Source organism: Lytechinus variegatus, chromosome 1 (genome assembly GCF_018143015.1).
Source record: "Lytechinus variegatus isolate NC3 chromosome 1, Lvar_3.0, whole genome shotgun sequence".
NCBI lineage: Eukaryota > Metazoa > Echinodermata > Echinoidea > Temnopleuroida > Toxopneustidae > Lytechinus > Lytechinus variegatus.
The window spans coordinates 24165856-24182741 of record NC_054740.1 but is presented as its reverse complement, the minus strand read 5'-3'; the positions used below and the strand labels follow the sequence as shown (position 1 = coordinate 24182741).

The 16886-nt window shown below is 36.4% G+C and overlaps 1 protein-coding gene across 1 annotated transcript in view; it reads right to left on the bottom strand.

Moving 5' to 3' along the window:
* LOC121409677 (cholecystokinin receptor type A-like) overlaps positions 1–327 on the bottom strand; it is a 66418-nt gene extending 66091 nt beyond the window's left edge. The window contains exon 1 of the mRNA XM_041601589.1: positions 262–327. The gene's annotated coding sequence lies outside the window, so the exon portion shown is untranslated. The remainder of the gene's footprint in view (positions 1–261) is intronic.
* Between the last annotated feature and the right edge of the window lie 16559 nt (positions 328–16886).

Genomic DNA, 16886 nt, shown 5'->3' with positions numbered 1-16886 from the left:
TCTTTTAAAAGATTGATCAAACTACTTAATGTGTTGATGAATGCATTGTTTTACCCACCAAAAAAAAATCAAAGAGAAAAAAAAGGAAAAAATAAAAATAAATAGTATAGTAAAAATTCCACCCCCTCCCCCAAAAAAATAATAATAATGTAAAAATATTCCGGTTGGTTTTGGCAACTATTTTGTTATATTTTTTTTGATCGGACATGATCATATTAAAAGAAATATCTTCTTTTTACCGAATTTATGTATTACACTTACCAAATACTTATGACTTTCGAAGAAGAGGATGGATACTTTAGATTGGATTCCAGTAGAACATAACAGATAGATGATAACCTGTCCAGGAAGAAACAAAATATTACTTTGATAAAACCTTACGTGTATATCCGTTTGCATGGTTTATGTAAATTCATGATTTTCATTGTGTTGATAAAAGATTCACTGATATTTGAGTTTAGTTATGCTATAAGCCGACTTCAATTTTGACTACTTCGTACAGCCTTACCTAGAGTACTTTGAAAGAGATGATATAATGTCAAAAGCATTTTGACAATTTTGACGAAATGGGATTAAAATCGCATCTAAATCGAATTAATCAACAATACTTGAAAGGTATTTACAAAATGGAAGTTATTGGCTAAAAAAAAAGCCAATCGGGATTAACCCTCTACCGTGCCTCGACGTACCCGACGAACATATCATGTGTGTGGGAAATATGATAAAATTCTCTGAATGGTAAGTCGAAATCTATAACAATATAAGAGATTCATTTTAAAAAGGGTCAAATTTCCACTCGCTCGTGACATTTTCGGAATCTTGCCACACACGCCAGATTGGATCCCTATTTTTGTGTTGGAGGAAAGGAGGGGGGGGGGGGCTCATAACGCACATAATAACAACAGCTTGAATGCTAAATGTTTAACAACTGGAAATGTGACCGTGAGTTTGAACCCTTGACAAAGTTACGATGTTTAAAGAGCTTAAATATATATTTTTTTGAAAACAAGAGGTCCATGCACGCACTTCTCATGGGTTTTTTTTCTGTTAAACCATTTATTTTTCCAAATATACAAACACACGCTTGCACACCATCTTTCTCTCTCCCCCTCTCTCTTTCTAGTAATAATTAATTATATTATATATATGAACTCTATTATAGACTTCTGACCCAGATTAGTCACGCAATTGTAAGTCGATATGAATCGATTAAAGTTTCTTACATGAGATCGGTAACACGATCTCACGTAGATGTTAACCTGTTACCCTCATTTAACAAGATGAGATTTTAGGAGACAACGATAACACTTTCCTATATCTAAGATAAGATCAGAATGAGATATTGTAGTTTATCTTGCCAGATCAGTTAATATACCATATATGTTGACCAATTGAATTTTCGTATGCAATATTTTTTCATGATCAAAAGTCGATAGTATATAGTACATGCCCACTTATACCATCTTGAGTACATACTAGCTCATTGCAGTGCCCATTGTCGGTTAAACCATCCGACGAAGATCAGTACCCATTACCTTATCTCAGTAATATCTTATAACAATGTCTTAACGATAGCTAAGTGGGTATTAAACCATGCAAATCTACAGTAGATGTTAACCCATCCGATATATAATTTTCGTTGACAATGACCATATTTATTATTTACGTGTTTAGATATACAACGTAGACATATATAAACTCACCCATCACTATATCTTCGTTAACACAACGTCAGATATATAGCAGATAAACTCCGTAATTAGTTTCCTATTTACGACATACGACCATCAGTATATGTTGACCTCTTACTTTTATTCAGACAAGATCTTTTCTCTTAGTATATGAATATCAAGTACAATTTCCCTTATAGCATATAATGTAAGACATCATAAGTTATCGATTATAGTGTATGGCTTCTTATACAAGATCAATATGATACCATCTTAAGTAGATAGTAACATATTAGAAATTCCATGATAGATCGATTATCCTATCTTAAGTGTGTGGTGGCCCATTACAATTTTTATTCCATCGTAAGTGGACGATGATCTGCTACGATTACTAAATCACGTAACGATTTAATGTCGATATTGACCGAAAGCTGTTTCTTATAGAGGCTCAAATGTACAATCTTAAGTAGATGTTAACCCATTACTCGTACTTCATTAGATTAAAGATATTCCAATTGGAAGTAAATGTTTAGTTAATATACCATTGTCCGTAGATATGAAGTAGTTGTATGTACTTAAGTAAGATCAGGTGGCTGTTTCATTAAGCTGTTCGTAAGTTGAGAGCGACTTTAAGAACGAGTGGTGAACCATTCTTACACGCTAAATGATCATCAATGAACATGTAATGATGAATATCATTTACCGCAATAAAGGATTACAAGTCATTCTTATAGTCACTCTTAGCCTACGAACGACTTTTTGAAACGACCGCCAGGTGTACAAGTGGAAGAAGACGATAACCAACAACTCTGGCTATCATCCGAATTATAAGTGAATGTTTATTATTTTACCGTAAATGGTGACCCATTACAGTTTCTTATACAACATTTGCTTTTTTCATTTTCAGCAAATTCTAAATATTGACCCATTGCAAGCTCACATACTTGATCAGGAAACTGTTTGATAGATGTTGATAAATCATTATGTAGCATAAAAGCGCTGAGTCACTGATCTTATTGGTAATAGAAAAAAAAAGCTTCTGAGGAAATTATTCAAATATAGATTTTCTCGCAATATGCGCCACGACAATCGTTTTATGATTCAGTGCTTTACGATATTGCGACATGCCAAAATGTCATCCGTATATCAAAAGAGCAGTAAAGTATTATTGGATCTGTGGAAGAGGATATATTATTTTTACTTGGCTAGGCATGTTTGGAGTCAACGTGGAAATTTAGTAGATCAGAATAGTAACAGGTAACTCGAGGTTATTTTCCTTCGGTCTGGGACAGATTTGAAAAAAAAATAAGCGTTTACCCTTTATCATTTATGTCGTTATACACAGTAAAAATGCTGTTTAAGATTTTATACAACGCTGTTTACTATATATGAACATTACAGTATTTGTTTAACCGTTTAAACAATCATGTTCAATATATTGAAGATTAGATATTGAAAATTAAACTTTGTTGCCTATAGATTAAAACACTTGTTTAAACGGTTTAAACAGTTACTGTAAGGTTCATAGTAAACAGCGTTGTATAATTTCTTTTTACTTTGTATCATCTTGTCATTTTGTACAGCGTTGTATAATTTCTTTTCACTTTATATCATCTTGTCATTTTGTATAGCTTCATCAGAATGAGGTTCGCCAGCCGGCGCTGCAACCAGGATCTCATTATTGTTGGAACCCTTGACGGGGCCCAGGATATATAACGGTTTTTCAAGATAAACAAAAAATATAAGGACAAATTATCTCGACGTTTTTCTCCCCCAAAATGTGAAAATTAAATGAACATAAATGAAAGAACAGTTCAAGGGGCCTTATCTTTTAAAATAAATGCATTACCAGATTATTCAGGGCAGGGTTCAATTCTTACATGCTTTACAGAAAGGGAACATCTCGAATAACGTGTTAGTGTCTACTCGCATCGGTTGTCTGAAGTCTCGGATAATTGGGTTTTCAATTCCACTTGATGAGATATACATATAGTGATCACCGATGCTCAAAATTGTTTCAACAGAACTCATCAACAAAAAATGATTATATATTTGTCTGAAATTTTGGCCTGCATGATATCGAATTAATATCGTTATTGTCAGAGGCTAACTGACAAATAGGGCACTATTTAAAAACTAATCCCCTTTTCATAGAATTCTCTAACGCTGTAGAATTCAAAATGTAAGAACTGTTTGTGCATATTTGGAAAATAAGATTTAAAGGTGCATCATAAACTTTGCATTTCCGATAGTAAGGTGTTCAAGTCAACATGTTTGCGGTCACTTTGTATTTAGCACATTTACCTCTGCATACTTATCTTCATGTAATATCAAATTTGTCCACAAAAGAATACTTGGTGTTCCGTGAAGCCTCTACATCGATATCAAATGTGCTGACATTGTTGCTTCTCAAAGAACAAATAATCATGAATGCCAGTATAATATAATGTCCGGTTGGCGATTATTTTACTCCTAACTTCTGAAGGCTAACGTCAAGCCCTTTAACTGCTTCAGTGCCGCGTCAGGGTCACGGTTATGAATAATAGATGGATTTAGCGGAGTATTTGCAGAGGTGCTTCTATAGCAGTTATCGTAAACGAACTTACTTCTCTTTGATCAGGGACCGAAGCTTGACGCCTCATCAATTTTACAAGCATTTTGTTTTCCTTCATCCATTCAAGGATGAAATAATGAGAAGGATGCGTGGTTGATTAACATCCATTGTTGCGCGGCAGTCCCACCTACGATACCGACCTCAAATCAAACCGATGGTATGCTATCTAAAGGAATTTAATACCCATGATCGGTTAGGTGTCGGTTTCATATTGTGTGACTGCACTATAATGTCACACCAAAAAAACCGACTGCTTCCGATTGATAGTATATATATACATGTATATATATATATATATATATATTATATATATATATATATATATATATATATATATATATGCCAAAAAACAATATCTGTGATCGGTTAGGAGTCGGTTTAATTTGTGTGACTGCGATATAATGCTACAGTTGCACCAACGAAACCGACCCGAAATCGACCGGTGGTATGCTATGCAAAATAATGTAACATCTGTGATCGGTTATATAGGAGTCGGCTTCGTTGGTGTGACTTTGATGAAATACATTTACACCAACGAAACCGACTCCAACCGACTGATGGTATATATGGAAAGTAATGTAATATTTGTGATCGGTTAAGAGTCGGTCTAATTTGTGTGACTGCGGTATAACTGCTACAGTCACAACAACAAAACCAGACTACAAACCGATCGGCGGAATGCTATGCATAAGAATGTAATATCTGTGATCGGTTAAGAACCGGATTCTTCGGTGTGGCTGCGATACCACTAGGTGTTAACGTTGCGCCAAAGCATGAAGGTCAATGTACATTTTTGGGGAAGGAGAGATGGGTTCCTACAAAGGGCTGGCGTGCATGGGAATGTTATTACTACTTGATCATGCATTGCAATTGCTTGTTACAATCTTACATGTCTCCTTTAGGAGCCTACATGTACGGTATTATCAAAACTAGGCCTATAAGTCTATCATATTTTTATCATTCATAAATATCAAGTTTGTGTGGTTTAAAGAAATATTTTGCCCATCGCTGATGAGATCGTTTCTTCTATTGCCCCTTAATTCGTGTACTGGCTAGGTATAAGTTGCATGTCAAGTCTATTTGAATAACAATAAACGACATTCGACGAAACTATAGGAAATTGAGCACGGAGTTGCAATAAGAGATTCAAGTCTAGATTTGAAATTCGGGGGGGGGGGTTCTTGAGCGCCCCCCCCCCCCCCCGCCACTACAACTATCTATCAGCTGTCATCCTTCATACAAACTTTTACACATGCATAAATCCATTTCAGATGGTCCTGGTAGACCAGATAGTTGCTCATCAATCATTTGTTTGTAAAGGTCAAGACTACCATTCGGTGAGAGATGTCCAGTTTTAGAGAGGACGCCACTGACATAAATGATGACATAGTGTTAAAGTATATATTATTATACTGATCTGTAAAGAAGAATATGCATGCCTATTCGCTAAGTTTTGTCACGTTTTCATGAAAAAATGGTATTTGTTGAAAGTCAATTAAATACGGTAAAAATATGCGTAAATTTTGTGTATTCTTTTGCTTTTATGTTATAAACCGAAAACAAACACAAAGACAAATATTCCCAATTTGCTTGTCAGAGGAGCTCATCAAAGAGTTTATATTCAAAAGTAGACATGATTATTTTTCAAATTTAACAGGCTATATTCTTACAATTAACAATATACTTGTATTTTTATAAACAATATTCATTTATAGAAATACTTCAGGACAATGCACATATCATTTTAAATCGAATACATATATAGACTGCATTCTGAAATTCTCCCTGTTTTTACCAAAGTTATGTTATTTCGAAAACAAGGGGAAAATATCTGCATTGCTGATGAAATTATTCCGTGACAAATTGATAACGTGAATTCAAACGCCCATTTCCGCTACCTCAATGTCGAGGTCGGTTCGTTAATCATTGTCCGATCGTTTATTCTGTCACGGTATAAAAAGAGTTATTAATCTAATCGACAATTGAATAATGGATGGTCTTAAGTAATGAATACACATGTTTTTGGTTACCCCCCAATGGCACGCACTCACACGAATCGGGCCTTTGTCGATTCCTTTATTTCCAAATTAATTAAAACCTCCACTCATCCGATGTCTGACTATGAATTAATACTACACTGTCACATCGGCGGAATGGACTTCAGTCTGATCAAAGCTATAAGTTAATACGACTGGTATGCTATCGATCAGTTGAACCTTGTTTCTTTGGTGTGACTATAGCAGTTGGATCGTGGATGGGATGCAATGTACTTAATAATACAAGGCCTTTTGGGCGGCTAATTTTATAGGAGGCATATATCTTTCTTCTTCAGGGAAGGGTGTGTACTGATAATGACGATATTGATAACAAAATAAAATTCCTGTGCTTAACTTTTGACTAACTAACCAATAATTTTTCACATATTACACCTATTCCGAAAGAATTGCATTTGTTACCTGTTAATCATAGAATAATATTCAAGTTGCTTTACTTGTGTTGAAATCATTGAATGGCCAGTCCCCTAGTTTGCCATCAACCCCACACAACCTGCAAAGATTCCTGCTGAATATACCCTACTCTATAGCCAAAGCAACTCCTGGAGACTGTGCATTTAGCTACGCAATCCTGATAATGTGGAACCAACTTTTCCTTAGAATGTGAACTGCCCAATGTGTACCTGCTTTCAAAACATTATTGAAGATACATCTGTGTAGGGAAGCTTTTAAAGGTCAAGTCCACCCCACAAAAATGTTGATTTGAATAAAAAGAGAAAAATCAAACGAGCAAAATGCTAAATATTTCATCGAAATCAGATGTAAAATAAGAAAGTTATGACATTTTAAAGTTTTGCTATTTTTCACATAACAGTGATATGCACAACTCAAATGGGACAGTCGATGATGTCCCTCACTCACTAATTCTTTTGTTTTTTTATTGTTTGAATAAAAAAACAAAATTTGAATAAAAAAACAAAATTATACAATTGTCCTTATTGTCAAATTAAAAGAAATGAACTATTATATCTAATTTTTTTTGACAATAAGGACCAACTTGACTGAATCATATAGTATTAAACAATGCTCATTCCACATGTTCAGGGAAGAATTGATCTTTGTTTCACTTGACAATGAGGAGAAAAAAAGGATATTCCCCATTTTATATAATAAAATACAAAAGAAAAAGTGAGTGGATGACGTCATCAGTCTCCTCATTTGCATACCAACCTGGATGTGCAAATAACTGTTTAGTGAAATTAAGCAAAACTTTAAAATGTCATAACTTATTTTACATCCGATTTTGATGAAATTTTCAGTGTTATGCTTATTGGATTTTTCACTTTTTATTCAATTCAACTTTTTGTTGGGGTGGACTTGTCCTTCAAGTAGATCATCATTTTAGTAAGTAGTATAAACAATAGCATTAACCAAAGCGCAGAAGAGTATAGTGGCTGCGCTGTACAAATATATCGTCATATTATAACAGAAACACAATTTAAGATTGATAATGGTGACGGTGATGATGATGATGATGACAATGATGATTATGATGATGATGGTGGTGTTGGTGGTGGTGGCGGTGATGATGATGACAATGAAGGTGATGACAATGATGATGATGATGCTGCTGATGGTGGTGGTTTTCACTCTAAAGCCCGCATATTAATTTGTTACCGTTAAACCATTGTGGTCAATTAACGACGACTTCGCACAGGAGATTCCAAACTTATTCAAAAATAATGTGGAGCGTTGTGGCCCAGTGGATTAGTCTCCGGACTTTGAAACAGAGGGTCGTGGGTTCAAATCCCAGCCATGGCGTAGTTTCCTTCAGCAAGAAATTTATCCACATTGTGCTGCACTCAACCCAGGTGAGGTGAATGGGTACCTGGCACGAATTTGTTCCTTGAAATGCCACAGCGCTGTAAAAGGCTGCGGGGCTAAAGCCAGGGTAATAATATCCAAGTCCTTTGGAAGCGCATAGAGACGTTATTTATAATGTGTTATGCGCTATACAAGAACTGTCTATTATTATTATAATATAGACGTCAGTCGTTTTTACGTGTTTACGTTCACCTCGCTATTTTGGTAAACTGAAGAGTTCATGTTCTGTTTGTCATCACAGTTGCCTTAGCATAGAATATAATTGCTGACCCTGAAAAGTGTAAAACCACTTTTCGACGGATCATTAGATATGTTATTATCGAATCTTAATACTCCCTCTGATCATTAAGCTGTAAATGGCAACGATGTCTCCCTCATTTCCGCTTCCGAGTCATTTGGGGGATGTCCATGACCTATTTAGGGTGGAGAACAACTTCTGAGACGGTGTAGTGTTAAGTAATCCGTGGAGGTGTTAAATTATATGACTCTATACACTTTAGTAAAACCGTGGTGAACGCTTAAAGGGGAAGTTCACCCTGAAGAAAACTTTGTTGTGAAAATAGCAGAAAAAAGAGTAAAAAATATTGGTGAAGGTTTGAGGAAAATCCGTTAAAGAGTAAGAAAGTTATTAGAGTTCAAAATTTTGGATTTGTGACATCATAAACGAGCAGCTGCCCCATGTGTTATGTAATATAAAATGTATGAATTTCAAATTTTGTATGGTTCCTGATGACTTAATTTTGTTTTCTGTTCATTATCGGGTATGAAATGATTTGTCTATTGATATACAAAAGTTACAGTGAAAACCATTTTCAATTTTCTGAGAAAATGACATTTCATTGATTTTTTACCATTCGCTATGTAGGAATGATGCTCGCATATGACGTCACAAATCAAATAATTGAAATTCTAATAATTTTTTAATTATTTGATGAATTTTTCCCAAACCTTCGGCAATATTTTTTATTATTTTTTCTGCTATTTTTACAATAAACTTTTTTTCAGGGTGAACTTCCCCTTTAACATTTGCAACGACACCATTCAAGCCAAATTTGTCAATTTGGAAAAGACGAACAGACGGTATACGTAACAATTCGCGAATTCGGCTGGCGCCCGTTTGTGACAAATAGGTGACAAGTGCAATGGTAATATTCTGTGACGATGCATCGCCTAGGGGTCGTTTAAATTGGGTCTCAATTTCGAACAATCACAACTTACCGTCTTTTTTGGTGAATTCGGGGGAAAAAACCGTTTAAAAGGTATACATAAAGTGAGAGAGAGAGGGGGGAGGGAGAAAATAAAATCGATGTACATGATAGATGGAGGAGGGTGGAGATATTAAAGCACATCGTTGGTGGGAAGGAACATATAGAGAGGATATGGGCAAAGAGAGGGAGGGAGAAGATAGACTTTGGCATCATTCAAATATGGCAGGTATACAAATCAGCCTATCATATACCACTTAAACGTGAGTGAAAAAAGAGTGAGAGGGGGAGGGGAGAGACAGAGAAGGGAGGAAAAATTGCGTTAGATCAATGAAGAGAAGAGAAAAAAAACAGGGACGAGAAAAGAAAGCAAGAACAAAAGAGAGATTGCATTTCTAGTGAAAGCAAACACGGAAAAAACGCACATTTGCGATAGCAAAACCTAGCATCCATGCAAACTCTGAAGAAAAAAAATCCTTGATAAAAACTCTTGACATTGAAGTTAAAACCAGGACGCGGCAAGACTTTGACATAAGTGGGATAAGTTTCTGAGGCCCCGATATAAACTAGAGCAAATATGGCCAAGACAGCGATTTTCTTTCCTATACTGAAGTAGATACCAGATATAGACTAAATATCCAATGAAACGGTAAGTGAATAGGAGAGAGAGGGAGAGACGGGAATGCAAGAGAGAGAGAGCGAGAGGGGAAAATGTTAATTGATAGAATGAATGAATGGCAATTGTCTCAATTATCTTGCTTGCATAGCTCCATTTGCGTCTTCTTTCTTATCATCATCGTATCACTCTCTTCCATTGCTCCCCTTCTATGATTATTCAGTAATACATTTTCATCCATGTTGCTTTAAAAAAAAAAACCCGTCTTGACATGATCAAGCATGGGCTATTGCAAAATGGAGGCAATGTTAAGGCATGGTCACACCGCCCGAGCGTTGTTGGAGCGGTCGTGGAGCGGTAGGGAAAGAGGGCCGAATTTCGCTCACAAAATTGGGGAAAAAATCGAAAACATAAATCGAAAAAAAAACAATCGAAAATGGTGAACGGTAGCGAGCGGTGATGACTTTTTCTCTCCGCTCCACGACCGCTCCAACAACGCTCGGGCGGTGTGACCATGCCTTTATAATCCTCCTTACCAAAATCAAAAGGTTTGCACTGTGCTTGTCATATGTCGTAAGTTTTCAAACAAAATAGGTTAATACGAAAAGTCTAAAATGTATATGCCACGTTTTCTTTGTTTACTTGCATAACACCGTTCTACATATTTGTTCGTCTCTGTGAAATATGATACAGCATTAGCATGAAATTACCACAACAGACTCGCTAAACCCGCCTTTGCAAATGCTACAGCCTACAGTCACATTTCACCTACGGAAAGAAACGTACGGCGAGTCGAAAACAGCCGTTGTATTCATTTCTATTCAAACCACCTTAATGCAGCTGGTACAAAAATGCAGTTTAAAGTCATCCAGGTAAAGTCACACTTTACCTGGATGTTTTCATACACATGATACATTCATTGGATAACGCGTGGAGTTTCCTTGCATGCGGAGGGGGGGGGGGGCACAGGCTATGTGACCAGTCACCCAACAATCACAAACATGTCGCCAGGGAGGGATCTCTTCAAAAAGCCAAAATAGCAAATTGGCCTTTAAAAAATGATGTTAGAATTAGAATTAGAACTTTCATTAACCTATCTAAAAAGAATAATTCTTCTTCTTGAAAGTAATAAAATTCCAAGTTGTCAATTTAACTCAAACAATATATAATACTTTCTTTACCAACGTGTTTCTTTGGACTGCTTGGAAGATTAAGTGAAATTGCACAGTGTTGGTTTTTTTTTATTCATATATCATTTTTTTTAAACTCATGTGTGTGCTTTTTAAGTAAAACTTAGAAAAAAAGAATAAATTTGAGCGACTTTTTTTTTTTTGGGGGGGGGGGGTCGCGGGTCGTTAGAGAACACCTAGAGTCCTAGAGTTACTGGAGAGAACATAACATATGGTCTGTTCATAGGGTTTCCATCGTGTGCAACACACTGTGATGTCATCTCCCCCACTGTTAAAAGGGCTCAGATTTAACATGGTGAAGCTCATATTCAAAGACTCCACATTATTTACACACTGTGTACTGTGACATTGAAACAGTGAATGTGTCCACAGAAGGAAATTATCCCCACACTGTTAAAAAAAACTCAGATATAGTATTGTGAATCTCATACACATACAGTCCATAGTGTGGACACACTTTGAATGCATTGTGAATACGCGCAGAGTAGAGGTGTTCTCAGAAATTATCTCCACACTGTGAAATCGAGCACTTTCCACTGTGATCACATCTCCAGTAGGATTGCGTGGCCGGAGGCGCTCGACTACACCATGAAAGTTCGGGGTTCGATTCCCGGCACGACCCTTAAATGAGTTTTTTTTTTAAATCTACATTGTTCTAAATTATATTTATCCTTTGTATACATAAAATAAATTTACAATATTCAATGCATTATTGGCGTGCATGTGTTAAGAAAAAACATTGATCAATGATATGTATCCGAAAAACAACTATTATCATGAAAACAAAAAAAAACTTTTAGGACACCTAGATGGTCGAGTTTTGTGAATAAGACCAAAATGTATAAACTCTAAGACTATCAATCCAATAGTCCTAGTTTTTAAATCGAAGCTTAACAGTTGCCTATTCGAGACTCGAATACTGATCAATCTATACATTCCGTCAATCCGGAAAACCAAATGGCTTTTGCGGGCTGCTCTAGGTGTTTCAACCAAACATTACATAGCCATGATAGCTAAAACTAGGTCTCAAACAAAAACTCATACATGACCAAAATGGTTTTATCCAATTGCTATTGACGTCAAAATAAAAGGTTTGATCGGAACAAACAGCGAAACGATGCGCCGTGAAGTGAATTGTAATGGAAAATAAAATGTTTGGGGCGGGAGGGGGATTTAAATGTGCCGAAATAATACAAGACATATTGCTGCGGGCACGAGGGATTTATTGGGGGAAATACGTCAAAGGAAGAATGTTCGGAGAGTATACTTTAATCAGAAAAGAAACGACGGGTATTACAATTTTCATGCCCCGAATAAATGTGTATGATACGATCAAATGCAAGCACGGAAGTTCTATTTTCTTCTTTCTTCAAATCGATTTCATGTAAGGGTTGATACAGTAATGATATAATTTCTAAGATTTAACAAAATATATTTATTTCTTGAGGCGAGGAAACGATTAGAAACGGAAACGAAAAGGAAGTGGATGATATATATATATTCCGTATTACAAAAAGGAAATAAGAAAGAAACATACAGAAAATATTACATAGAGAACATGTATAGAAAACGGACACAATTGGAAACAGATTTATATCAAGATAGTATGCCTGAAAAAGGCAAAGATTAATGAGAATGAATAAGACATGGCGGCATACAACATGTACAATATGAGATGAGTGGAGCAATGATGGGAAAGAAAGATGGGAACTAAAGGAAGGGAAGAGAGGAAGAAAAAGAGGGGGATATTAAAGGTCAAGTCCACCTCAGAAAAATGTTTATTTGAATCAATACAGAAAAATCAAACAAGAATAACGTTGAAAAATCCATTAAATTGGAAGTAAAATAAGAAAGTTATGACAATTTAAAATTTCGCATATTTTTCAGAAAACAGTTATATGCACAACTCGGCAACATGCAAATGAGAGAGTCGGTGATGTCCTCCACTCACTATTTTTATTGTGTTTTATTGTTTAAATTATACATTATTTTCATTTTTACAGATTTGACGATAAGCACCAGTTTTACTGAACCATAAAATGTTATAACATTTGTAATTCCCCAAGTTCATGGAAGAAGAAAACTTGTTTCACCTTCCAACATGTCCAATGAGGAGAAAATTAAGATATTTCACGTTTTATATAATAGAATACAAAACAAATAGTGAATGGATGACGTCATCAGTCTCCTCATTTGCATACCGACCAGGATGTGCATATAACTGCTTTGTGAAATTTAGCAAAACTTTAAAATGTCATAATTTTCCTGTTTTACATCCAATTTTGATGAAAGTTTCAGGTTATGCTTCTTGGATTTTTCTTTATTTGTTCAAATCAACTTTTTGTTGGGGATTCCATCATCGACGACGTCAACTCCCAAAGTCAGGCTGATCTACCCAAAAAAATGTCGTCAAACAGAGCATGGTAGGACAGATGCGTAATAACCTCAAGGATCAGTGGTTTCAGAAGATGGACTCCCCCCTCCTCAATGTCTCGTCATATTCATGATCACGAACCCAGCCGTAAACAATCCGTTTTGAAAGACCAAGACGCAGATTTTTCTGCCCTGGAAACCCGCACGAGCGCCCCGACTCAAGTGCAGTCTTAAAGGGCCGCGTCAAACAGTTTGATGGAGCGGCAGGGAAGCCGGATATGACAAGGACGCATCGAAACGCCACGGCGATACGTCAGGAACGACGTCAGCTGCGATACAAGATAGATGAAAGTTAGTTCTTTGGCAAAGTGCGACCGTGGGTCAAAAGAAATAAACAGAAAACATAGCATGTCTTAGAGAGATATAAAGAGAGATATAAAACAAGAAAGTTTAAGAGCTGGTGGACCTCCAAATTGACATGGTGTGAGGGTGTACCTTAAAGCGATTGATCGTACGCTTGATTTTCACGACTGATTTACATTGTAGTCAATACAATCAATCGTAGAAAAGCGTTCTACGATCATTGCTAAGTTTTGTGTTACTGGCCCCTGGATCGTGAACCATAGTGTGCTGGTTCCAATTCACTGCGGAATTTTCCTGTAACAAGACGCCATTTCATAACTGTCGCTCTCCACCCAGGTAATAGATTTGACATCCGATATAGGATGTAAAACGCAATACGGTCATGTGAACGCTCTCTGTAGGAAGTGGGGATAATGAATTACAATGTCAGCTAAGGAATGCATGAATCAAAAGTCAAAGTGTTTATGTAAAGCGCAAAAACACATCCATGCAAAACCAAGGACATGTTTAGAGATCGGGCATTGAGATTGGCACAAAAGAAAATCATTATTTCGAGTGGTCGGCGAATTTATGAAGTGCATTTAAACGATGGGGGGAATACATGAAAAGGGAGATCAACCAATCAAAACAATTTCACCTTTTCAGAGAGAATGGTAACGTAGTATACAAACAAGACGATTCAGAATGGTCGAATTTCAAGGTGCTAACAATATTTTTTGTTAATCTGCATAGCATTCTTTCATCAATGATCAACAGTAGTGTTATATACCATATTTTTCACTGATCCTAAAAGAACCAGAGTGTGTTATATGGTACTGGTGTCACTCTTCATGTGCCCATCACACACCTAAGGGGATTTGGAGACCGTGCCTTATCTTCTATTGCTCCACGCCTCTGGAACTCCCTCCATTCTTCACTTCGTAAAATTGACAGCATTGAACTCTTTCAACCTCTTAAAACTCACTTATTTCGACAGATGTGTAGTGATTAACTTATTGGATGAGCCTGCGCCTTTGAATGTTTTTAACAGATATATAGCGCAATATAAATGATGTGAATTATCATCATCATCATCATATGGGCTATCATCTTCTCTCCCAATGAGCGAAATTTCATATAACAGAGATGCTGTCCCTAATCCACCCGGATACGTTATTTTTCATACGCGCGGCCGGAAGAGGGTTTATTTTGAATTCATCTAATCCCAATTGGTCCAATTGCCAACTCGTCTTCTTTCATTTGACCTACCATCAGTTCGTCCATTCACCTCATGGTCAACTTTTATTTAGTGTAATGCCATTCCGTCTAATAACCAGTTGGGCTAATAGCAATTTAGTCCATATATCATTTGGTCTAATTAAACTAAAGTGTTATTTGTGCAAAATGAATGAAAAGAAAATGGATATTAGCCCGACTGGTTATTAGACGAAAACGGTAATAGACGAACTTGGACCAAATGGTTGTCAGACGAAATGTTAATGGAAGAAATGGCATTAGACTCAGGAGCCGCAGAATGGTTTTCAAAGGGGGGGGGGTTGACCATGCAAAAAATCACAATCATATGGTCATTTTTACTTTTTTGTACACGGTTTTGGAAAAAAAAGTGGGGGCTGAATCCACGAGCCCCGAGACCCCCCCCCCACCCCCCCTGCTACTGCGGCCCCTAAATGAAGGTAAGTCATGTAGTGAGTGAACGAGTTGGCAGTGGACGAATAGACCAGTTCGTAATTACTTCATGCACAATTTTGGACAAATGACCTTTCATTTCTATCATCATGAAAGGCAGATTTCAAAGCACGATATTACGTAAGCTTGCCTCACAAAGTAGGATGAAGAAATTGAATAGACCAGGTGACTAAAATAGCACACCAATGAACACTTAATGAAGGTATTTGTTGCATTCCTACTTTGAATGCATATCTTAGCATGTTGCACAGTGTACTTGACTAACTGTGAAATACCAGTCGTTCGTAGAAGCATTGTTGTTTTTTGTGGATGTAAATGAAAATGACAATTCAAAAGAATATATGAATAATCAAGACATCAAATTTGGTGCTTATCTCCTTAGAATTTAAAGCACCATGTCACTTTAGTACAAATGACCTTCTTCTGATCATGCGTAGAATCTCTTGATCATGCGCAGAAAGGAACTACGAACTTGCTTATTGGCAATTTACCGGATAGGGATGTAATCCCGTTATTTATCAATTCACTCTTGTACGCTACAGGCGCATGCAGGTAAAAAATATATAAACCGTTTCATAATCACGTGATTCCTATATTGGAAAATAGAATATATACTATAGTCCTGTCATGAGAGCAATAGCTCTTCCGATCAAAATAGTCAAGTTAACCGTAAGATGACACGGACTAGACAAGCACCTTCGGGCCAAAAGCTGGGGTCAATAGATATTGCGGTCGGATGAAATGAGATTTGTAGGCAAACAGGAGCGAGAGAGAGAGAGAGAGAGCATTTTTTTCATTTTAGAGATAGATTTGGAATCGGGTAACGGAACAGCATTTGGAGATAACAAGAAAAAACAAAATTACTTATTTTTTCGCGGAAAGGTAATAGTACATGAAATAATAAATCATTAAAATTTTGTGAATAATGGGTCCGGATATTGCCATAATCCGATTTTATTAGTTTGGTAGTATTTTCTTGGAAAAGAACATTTAGAATACTAGTATTTATATGTCTTTTTTTAATAAATGTGTCAGAATATTGTTGGTTCGGTGTCTTCTTTTCTTTTCTAGATTCAGATGTTTAGCACCTTACATTAGAATCAAAGTGTTTAAAAGCAGAGTACAACGATATAAAAATCAATATCCACATTATAATACCTGTCCTATTCAGATACTACCGAAAGATAATATACCAGGCAGATTTGTTTCTTCTTCTTTCTGTAACTCCGTTCTGGGTCGGTGTACTACGGGATGAGTACGGCGGCAGAGGGGTGACCGACCCCTGTAATAA